This window comes from Saccostrea echinata, unplaced genomic scaffold, assembly GCF_033153115.1.
Source record: "Saccostrea echinata isolate AGI-Se365-2 ecotype Australia unplaced genomic scaffold, CSIRO_AGI_Sech_v1 ptg000054l, whole genome shotgun sequence".
NCBI classification, from domain to species: domain Eukaryota; kingdom Metazoa; phylum Mollusca; class Bivalvia; order Ostreida; family Ostreidae; genus Saccostrea; species Saccostrea echinata.
Genome location: NW_026889803.1, coordinates 52,896,005 through 52,907,406, shown reverse-complemented (window position 1 = coordinate 52,907,406; position 11,402 = coordinate 52,896,005).

Sequence of the window (11,402 nt, the reverse complement as noted above, 5' to 3'; positions counted from 1 at the left end):
ATTAAATGACAATTTCTATTTTCATGTTGACATCTTTATATTTTGATATTTGTCATACTGTTTTTATATAAATTAAACTTCGAGTTCTCCGTTTCCTTTCCATCAAAGAAAAAAAATATACTAAAGACTGCATCTGCATGTAATTGAAAAAATCCTAAAATATATTGATTAAAGAATAAATATATTTTTAACAGCTTAAGTAAATTAAGGATAAATCACCTTTACTTCATATTTTTGAACAGTACCATATTTATTGATATTTTCTCTTCAGCAAGTTTACTATGTCCCTATTGTACATCAAGTTCGTTGCCATAATGCTGTGGCGAATATGCAAATTTTAATGCTAGATTTATTAGCACTACTTACATGTACGAAAAGCTCTTCGATATATAAACATTTTCATGACTCATAGTGATATGCAATTGCTTTACCATTATTTCCCTGCCCATTCACATATTTTTTTTTTCAATATTATTCTTTGACATAAAACGCCTCGTTTTTCTTTTTTAATATTGGGTTCGATGCCATCTGACGTTCTAGAAATTTCTATCAAGACTCAGATCGGATATAAACTGAAACGATATACACATTTTATTTTTTAATCAGTAATCAAAACTTATTTCTTTTATATAACGTAAATCAAGTGTTAATTGAAAAATTCATTAATAACGTTTTATCAAATAATTAAACAGTTGCTTGTTGTCTGTTTCATAAAAAATTGTCACTAACTTGGATCCGCCAACCGGAAACGCCACCTTACTCCTTTTTTGCTATTTCACTGCTGTTTATCGAAAATGAAGGAAGACTTTTAATTCAATTTTAGATAATTACTATGCAAGTGAAATCTCAATATAGTTTACAGACATCATCTCATACCTAGTGTAATATCAGAGGAGTAAACATGAACTCTGTTCCAAAAGTTTTGGAGTTTATTTGCAAAATTTATTAATTTATAAGTACAGATATCTCCATAAATATGAAAAAAAAATCAAATATGTTAACTTTTGATAAATGACTTGGAGGTAGGCGGCAGAACAATACTATCGTTCGCAGTTCTTATATTCTATGTGATTAATCCAAACTTTTAGATAAAAGTATAAAAAAAAAATATATTCTCAATAATTTCTGGGAACACTACATGTATAAATGAGATGTAAACTCTCTTCATGTTCTTTGACTGGATAATAATTTTATCCTTACAAACTAGCCATTATCCAAACTAATGCTTTAATTCCAGCATCAAAGATCAAGTAAATAAACAATAAAAGCATCATATATGTACCTTAAGCTTGCATAATGTGCAAGAAGAATTGTTTGAACATTTTTAAAAATATACTTCTTCCATTTATAATCAGTAATTTAAAACATTGTAAAACAGAACAATTATTTATCTTTCTCCTCAGGAAAAATAATTCAAACAATCTTAAGGAAACGAAATTCTTCAATTTTTTTTCTATATTGTGAGAATTGAGAATAAAACCAGATTCTGTTATAAAACACATTTTCCATATAGGAAATACATTTAAAAAAAAACCAATTTAACTTTTATTAGTTCTTTTTTACCAAAACAAAAATTCTCCTCCTCTCTGGTGAATTCATTTCAATGAAAAAATACTCCCAATCTTTTCTTTTTACCTGAAAGAAAAATAGATACACTATCCTGTTTGTGAAGAGTATGTTTTTAAATCCACAAAATTCACACGAAAGGATGGCATTTCATATCTTACGTTTTAGCATATACAAAAGAAGGTTCGAAACATACCGGTATATTTGATATTCTGCAAACCCCGATACCTGTTGACTGAAAATGAATTTAATTGCATGGTTACCTAAAAGATTTCTAGGAATAGATATATACATGTAATTTCTGAAATATATTATCAAAAGTTTGAATAGGATTCTGGTTTTCTTCCAAGATCAATTGGACGTCAGATATTAATTATCATTTCACGTATTTTACTTTTCTTGTATTTTGGTTTTTCACCTAGATATTTTTTATCAATTTGAATTATTTTCACTATTCTTTTCTTCAGCGAGTTTTCATTCTTCTTTCAAATACCTTGAAGTTCGGAGTTTCACAATTTGACGGATGTAATGGCATAAAATATTTTGTTTAGGATTTTACAGTTCAAATTATTTTTGAATTCTTTTCTTTATTTCTATAATTTTCTTTACATTTTCAATGTTTAATGATTATCCAAAAGTCATCATTTTTATAACCTTTTTAAAGCATTTTAAAGGTCATGTTTAAAAATAAGTTTAGGATTCTGTTTTAAAATCAATGAACTTTGATGTACATGATTGAATTTAGCTCAATCGTGCGGATGAAATACATGATCAACAATTTTTACCCAGAGCATAGGTATAACAAAGTAAATTTTGTATTTATTGCCACCATTTTAAAAATAATTTTGATCCACCCTTTCTTGAAAAGATCTGGTAATCCCCATCCTAATTTATCTATTTCCCCAGTTTGAAAGGGGTCTTACCAGGGAATTTCAAGGATTCTTGATCGCATATTCTGTCAAAATTATGGATGCTCAAACGTTAAAATGTCACAAAACTGACGAAGACTAAAATGAATTACAATAAAAATCACCTTCGTAAACATACTACAGCTTTTTCACTATTTCAGTAATAGTCTAAACATTGTAAAACACTAAAAACTAGTCTTACCTTCATTTTTCTCTTGCGTCTCACTAGGACCACTATATTATACCAACGATGAGAGCAAAGCCTATCGAAATTCCAAACAATATACCAACTATTGTCCCACGTGAAGGTCCGCCATTTTTATCAGAATCAGAATCTATTAAAAATGATAAATGCATAAATTAGAAATTCACTACCGCTTAAATAGTGTATGCTGTTAAAATTTTAGTCTTAGAAGTAAGTTTTTGAAGATGCACATCTTTTTATCCGTATAATTTTTTTTTCACAAAAGCAACATGCAGATCATTATGAGTGACGTATCCTCACAAAAGTACTGCATATTACAGAATTTGAACGGTTTAACAATACTTCGAGATTGTTAGGAACCCCCCCCCCCCGAAATTTCTGATGAGACTGCGGTTCTAAGTGAAAAGTTTAGACATTGACTTTTAAGTTAACATTTCATATTTTTTATTTTACATTTACAAAAATATATTTATGTATGTTGATGTTTTTTAGTTAGCAATCGTATGGAAATTTCTTTTTACAGAATCATTTTTCAAGAAATGGTAAACTAAAAATTGTAAAATTTAAATCTAGACATCATCATATAGATTCAAGTTTATTCACATGCGAGTAATGGGAAGAGCAGGAATACTTACCATGGACCGAATGGACAGCAATGGTGACACAAAAAGGATAAAAAGCTACAAATTTTCACATTTTTATGGAGGCATTATGTAGCATGCCACTTTGTTCAGTTTAATTTGTCTTCGACAGAAAGTAGGACTATGAAGAAGTTGCAAATTTTACATCAAATTATATAGAACAAATCCTTAAACTTTTTTTTTTCAGAAGGAACACCTGACAATATATTCAAGACTGCTCAGTTTATGGCCCCAAAAATTTATACTAATTTATTGTGGGCTACAGATTGTCAATGCCATTAGCATGATAAACAATACAAAAATAAGCGATGGAAGGACGGGTTTACTATTTCCAAAGCAATGTGTTGTAAAAATCATATAGGAATTATGACTAGACATTAATGTAATGAAAAGTAAAGAAAATATCAAATTACATTGCGAGATTTAAAATAAAATGCGTCGACAATATCATGCTACATAGTTCACGTTTAAGATTAAGGTTTTCCAACATGTTTATCTAAATACAATGTGCATTGACTAAAATTAAAACTAAGAATGAGAAACGAAATACCACATATATAGACTTTCTGAGATACCACGTGATAGGGCTTAACGAATGAAATAACTGTACGGTGACACTCGACCAATCGTGGCAATGTACGGCACCGCACAACATGAGATTTGCCGTAAAAAATGGTTTGAAAGTACGTGAGACTTCCCCCCATATAGTGGGACTTCCCCCCGGAAGTCTGGCTATATAGCGAGTCTTCCTTGGGGGAAGAATGGCTATATAGTGAGCCTTCCTCTAAATGACCATAATGAAGCTTCTCCCATCCGTGTTTGGTTTGGATTTTATTTACATCGACGATGTCGGAACCGTTTTATATAAGATATTTACAGTATTTTTTATTTACATCTGGAAGTCCGATATTAACGCAATTTATATCATAACATTTTTAAGAGGTCATCACTCGTGGATTCGTGGGGTTTACCTGCATAAAGAATACAATAATAATACAATTTAGTAATGATGCATACTTGTAATAATAACGTACGTATATAAACATTTTTCTGTCATGCAATTTTCTCACTTATCAATACAAATTATTCATGGCTTACAAACTGTTGAAACACTATTAAGATGATTTAATTATTCATTCTTCCAAACTTTTTAATTACAAGAAAACTTTACAGAGCCTGGATATTGAGCATCTGAAATTAATATATATCCATCGTGTTTATGTTCTTCTTCACCCTACAACTATAATCCTGCTGGACATGTTATTACTGGTAACGTAAATATACTTTAATAATGAGGACCTTAAATCACTTATTTTAAAAGGGCCAAAATTTAGTGAACCCCGTTTTTCAACTGGAATCATAATTTCATAAATACTATGAATTCGGTAGAAGATTACGCCAGGCGATGGGCCAGACATGAAAAAGAATACATTGACACTTTGTCAGAATGGATTAAATGTATTAGATGTATGTAAAATCTCGCAGTAGAGAAAAACCGACATCTTACGAACGAACGTAACTCGCCCTAACTTCCCGTATCTTGGTAGTTTTCCCGGGACCAGTTATTGCACCTAGTTTAAAATTAATAAATCAGAAAAATTAAGTATATGTGTATAATAGAACGGACAGTATGTTAATGACTTTGTAAATGATAATTTCTTCTGTCTAATTTTCTGTAATCACTTACAATGTAATTAAAAGCGGACAAATAGAAGAAAATACGCCAAAATACCTATGACGGGTTAGGAAACACATTTGTCATGCGTCAGTGGTTATACGTATATACTAGTGTGAGCTGTGTTCATTTGGGGAAAGTTACGTTTTATAGCATGGATGAAATCTAAACTCACACCCTGTATAAATCCATGCAAAGGCAACAAGTTACCAGGTGATGCGATTATATAGTGTCTTGTATTTGAAAGTATACATTTATGTGCTTGTGAGAGAGAGAGAGAGAGAGAGAGAGAGCACATGCAATGGACAATAATTGTTGTAATGAATTATACAATGTAGCATTGTTTTCCAACGTTTCAGAAATCAACCATTAAAAATCAGAAAATAGTTGGGACTTCTCCGGAAAACGTAATATTTTTAAAGTGATCGCGCGTAGATGTTTGTGTACTTGGGAAGGGAGAGGGGGTCGAAGCTCAACTAATCGAATTGAATGTCCATTTTCATTACATTTAACTAAATACATGGAATACTACGATCCATATACTACAATCCTTATAAAAGTGGAATGGGGCAATGCATGCATATGCAATGTTTTTTTCCCCATATCGTATCTAGTAAAAGAAAAAGTAACTTCATAAAGGGTTTTCTTTATGTGAAATATCACTTCAAAAAAATAAACGAGCATTTATATGATAGACAGTATCTTCTTGGATGATGTATTATGTTGCAATCTTCACTTAATTTATCTTTCGGCTGCCTTTCATGATATATGTTATATCTGTATAGATATGAGGATTATAAAAGCTGCAAATTATGTATTTGGGTAGGTTCACAGATTTAAAGCTGGGGGGGGGGGGGCAGCCAGAGAAAAAAATTCAACTTACCTGAAAAAACCTGACAAGCAAAATAATAATTTAAAAAAACCTTCTTTCGGTACCATTTTTTCCCCATACATTACTACATTAGCCTTATTTGACTGTAATGCAACAAAGGGGGGGGGGGGGGGCAACGAGCCTTTCAATGAACATTTCCAACAGTAAAAAGTAATGTGTGGAAAAGGTGGGGGCAGGCCCCTCTGGGTGGTGTATATTTATTAAATTTTCTTTGTACTCAAGCTATGTACCATTATATCATTGTTTGTTAAGCATGCATTATTCGTCAGAATATAAAATTACAAGATACACTGTATACGTGAAGGGTAACTTTGACCCCGCACTCAGAGTAATTTCGACCGAAGCTCTAATGTACAGAAAAAAAACTATAGTCGAAATTATAACTTGCGTCACCTCTAAGAAAAAAAAATCCTTGATTTATTCAAGTACACTGACAAAAAGATACTGTAGTTTTTCTAATTGTGAATAATTTGAAGACATCAAGTGCATGACGCTAATTCACTGAGTTGTCAAGGCATGCTTCAAATGTACCTGCACACACAGGCAAATAAACAGAACAGACGAGTTTTCACTGATTCTACTGATATTTTTTTTTCTTCATTTTTTAAAACAGTCATAAATTCTTTCTGGTAAAAGTTATATTGCTGCAGATTTATTTATTATTCATTAGTCGAATTAGAAACATATAATTTTCGTTTTTAAAAGTGGGAGGGGTTTGGGGCGCCAGAGAAAAAAAGGGGGTGAGGTTTAAACTCGAAAATCCTTTTTTCATGTGGGGTGGTCCAACTTTTTTCGGAAAAAATTTTCTTTATACATTATCATATAAAAATTGGGTCGGTAGATAGGTTATAAATTTTTTTTCCAGAAAATGTCAACATTCTTATTGATGGAGAAAGAAAATTCAGGAGGAAAAATTATCGTTTCCCCTGATTAAACAAGTTTTGAGTCGGGTCATTTTTAGCCAGTCGGTGAGGGCAAAGAAACAATTTTTTAAAGATGGTCTAACCTAATTTGGTTGATACCACGTGTCTGGAAATTACTCACCGAAGCAGCATTCATGTGGACAGGGGTTACTAAGGCCAATTTCTGTTCAGCTGATTTAATTGCATTGCATTTTTCTTTGTAAAAAACTGAATATTTTAAAATGAGTGTGTGTGAGTTTCATTTACAAAAACATTCTCATATATGTCACGCCAGGAATGGCTATTGATTAATTTTCTACACAGATATTGTCAGAGATGATAATTCCTTGTAATGGCTAAGAAAACTATCAAAATAAAATTAAACCCGGCTTCAATATACATGTACATGTATTATAACCATATTATGAATCCGTGGGAAAAAAAGCCGGTTCGTAATTTTTCGGTTGATAAGGCTTCTTCTTAGATATATACGATCCTTCGATGTAATTTTGCTCCAGTCTTTGCCCCCCCCCCCCCCTTTTTCAGCTCTTTGATTTTTTTTAGATTAAATATTTCGGATTTCCAACGATTCAGCATGAGCATTACTGTAGATTCCTAAATATACGCGAGGAATAAATTATCGCGTAATTACGCGAGAAGCGCCATTCGCGAAATAAAATTACTCGCTTTTATTTTATGGTGCTTTACTGTATGTAAAATCTCTAAATAAATCACCCATTCGCGAATTATTGTTCTCGCGATTTGACGCCCTTCGGCCATTTTGCGATATTAAGTACTCGCGTAAAATAAGGAATCTACTTAAGAGACATAATTTGTTTAAAGAGACACTGTCAGAAGTAAAATTTTTGCAAGACACATGCAGATTTAATTCAATTCTTGAAAGTATTAGATTTAAGAAAATTACAGGTTTCAGAACCTAAAAAATCTACTTTTGTGGAGAAAAATATAAGTAAAACTAATTTTAGTTTGCCCCAACACGAAAAAGAAAACTTAAAAGAAACCCATGATATTGACTCACTATGTAACTTTAAATGCGCCTCTGGTGCATCAAAATTGGCACCGTATATGATTTACATGTCCAAAGTTTAGCCAGTAGCATGAATAAAAAGGCCATTGTTTTATGTTTATTTTTTTTTTTAACTCTCCCTCGCCCTCTTTTTCGTTTTCGTAAGACAGAATCTCTGACTACATGCCTCAAAATGAGACATTTTTCATTTTCCTTTTACATGTGTATTTCCCTTTTCGGAACACCTTTGCTCGTTTAAATGTCCATTGAAATGTATTGTAGCGTCACGGTAGCGACTTCGACAAGAAGTACTTTTGAGGTATCCTGCGGGGATTTTATCTTTTGAAATCGCAATAACATTGAAGAATTAAATAATGCAAATGTGAATACAATGAACGATCCCCTTTTTTGGTTACGTTCGTTCGTAAGATGTCGGTATTTCTCTATTAAGCGATTGAGGGGCAATATGAAAACCATCTATCCTTCTGTGTTCAATAATTCAGAAGTGAAAAAAAGAATTAGATACTCTACACGATCAGTATGTACTGATCCCAGCTGACAAAGCAGGTAACAACATTGTCTTTGTTTGTAAGGCTCATTATTTTAATTGTATTTCAGAAGAACTCGGATTTAATTCTACAAGTGGCAGTCCAACCTATACCCATAGCTCCCCTTCTAAGGAGGAAATTCTTCAAAATCATATGTCAGTTTTGAATATTTTTAATATTCCCAACAACCAAAATGAATTTGAATTACCATATCTATATTGGATTCCGAAACTTCATAAAAATCCTTACAAACAAAGCTACTTAGTGGGTTCCAGTAAATGTTCTACCATTAGCCTCTTTCTTTACTTCTCACTAAAATAATAACAGTGAAGGAGAAACTTCAGGAGTACTATGCAACAATACATTCGAGAAGTGGTGTAAATAAGATGTGGATACTTTAAAATTCCAAGGAACTTTTGGTAAATTTGATATCACAAAATTTTACCAAAATCAATAATATAAAAACATACGACTTTTCAACTCTGTATACAACCATTCCCCACGTTAAATTAAAGTCCAGGCTTTTTGACTTCATTGACAGCTGCTTTTTCAATAGAAATGGAACTCGTAAATTTCCTTACCTTGTCATTGGTCATTTGCAAAATTATTTTGTTATAAAATATACTGATAGTATACACAAGTACTCTGAAGTTAATATTAAAAGGATGCTTAAGTTTCTGATTGATATGTGGTTTTTGGAGACAATCTGTTGGAATTTCCAATTGGGCACCAATTGCGCCCCGTTGTTAGCAGACCTATTTTTGTATTCATTTGAAGCAGAATCTATATTCAAAATCCTATACACAAGAAAAAGAAATCTCTTGTTGTGGCCTTCAACTCGACATTTAGATGTATCGACGACGTATTTTCAATTAAAAATAGTTATTTCCATTCATATGTCGACACGATATATCCCAGTGAGCTTGAAATAAAAGATACCACAGAGTCTGACACATCTGTTTCATATTTGGATATTTTACATGAAAAAGACGTGAATGGTAATCTAACAACAAAGATTTATGATAAACGTAATGATTTTAACTTTTCAATCGTCAACTTCCCTTACTTATGCAGCAGCAATATACCCTTATCACCTGCCTATTTGCAATTCCCAGTTGGGTACCAATTGCGCCCCGTTGTTAGCAGACCTGTTTTTGTATTCATATGAAGCAGAATTAATTTTCAAAATCCTATACACAAGAAAAAGAAATCTCTTGTTGTGGCCTTCAACTCGACATTTAGATATATCGACGACGTATTTTCACTTAAAATAGTTATTTCCATTCATATGTCGACACGATATATCCCAGTGAGCTTGAAATAAAAGATACCACAGAGTCTGACATATCTGTTTCATATTTGGATATTTTACTAGAAAAAGACGTGAATGGTAATCTAACAACAAAGATTTATGATAAACGTAATGATTTTAACTTTTCAATCGTCAACTTCCCTTACTTATGCTGCATTATACCCTTATCACCTGCATATGGGGTGTATATCTCTCAGTTGATTCGATACGCAAAAGCATGCTCTACGTATGAACAATTTCTAAAAAGAGGTAAATTATTGACAAACAAGTTGATGAAACAAGAATATCAGCATTCTCGGTTAAAGTCATCATTTCGTAAGTTCTATGGTCGGTACAATGACCTCAGCAAATACAATCTATCATTAAGTCATATGCTGACTGACATTTTTCATACTAATTGTTAGGCAATTATTTACACTCTGAATTGTCGACAGAATTTCCCGTTATTTTCATGACAAGGAGCACACGGCGGGTGTGACGTCGGCAGGGGATGCTCACTCCTCCATGGCACCTGATCCCACCTCTGATGTTTTCGGTCCGTGTTTGCTCTGCTCCCGATTTGTATTGTTTTAATGGACTTTGAGCTTGAATGCTATTCGTTATCTCCATATTTCATATGGCAGAGAACTTTTATTCAACACTGAAACGTTCGAATATTAAAAAACAGAGGGGGAACTGGCTCTATAGCGGGAAGTCTCACTATACGACACCGGAACGGAAATCGATAAAATTTAAAGGGGCCTGGACACAATTTCATTGTTATGCCCCCGTAATCGAAGATTCGAGGGCATACAGTTTTTGTCCTGTCCGTCCATCTGTTTGTCTGTCTGTTTGTCCACAAAAACTTTAACCTTGCCCATAACTTTTGATTGGTTGGAACTATGGCTTTTATATTTCACGTTTGTATTCCTTGTGATAAGATCTTACTTTGAGTACCATCATATTGGACCTTTTGATTTTGACCTTGGAGTTTGACCCACTTTTGCAAAATTTTATCAGACTTTAACCTTGGCCATGACTTTTGAACAGTTGGTGCTAAGGCTTTCAAACTTCACATGTGCATTTCTTGTGAAAAGGCCTTTCTTTGGATACTTACAACTTTAACCTTGACCTTGGAGTTTGACCTACTGTTGAAAAACCTTATCCTTGGCCACAACTTTTGAACAGTTGAAGCAAGGACAAAACCTTCTTTTGGATAGCAACAATTTTGATTCTTTGACCTTGATCTTGGAGATTGACCTACTTTTGAAAAAATTAACCTTGGCCATAACTTTGAAACAGTTGGAGCTAGGGTTTTCATACTTAACATATGTACATGGAGATTGACCTACTTTTGAAAAAATTAACCTTGGCTATAACTTTGAAACAGTTGGAGCTAGGGTTTTCATACTTAACATATGTATTTCTTGTGACAAGACCTTCCTTTGAAAACTAACAACTTTGACCCTTTGACCTTGATCTTGGAGTTTGACATTCTTTTGAAAAACTTTAACCTTGGTCATAACCTGTGAACAGTTGGTGATAGGACTTTCATTCTTCAAATGTGTATTTCTTGTGACTAGACCTTCCTTTGTATACCAACAACTTTGACCGTTCGACCATGACCTTGGAGTTTGACCTACTTTAAAAAACTTTAACCTTGGCCATAACATTTAAACATTTGGTTCTAGGTCTTTCATATTTCACCTACGTGTATTACTTGTGACAAGACCTTCCCTTGAGCACT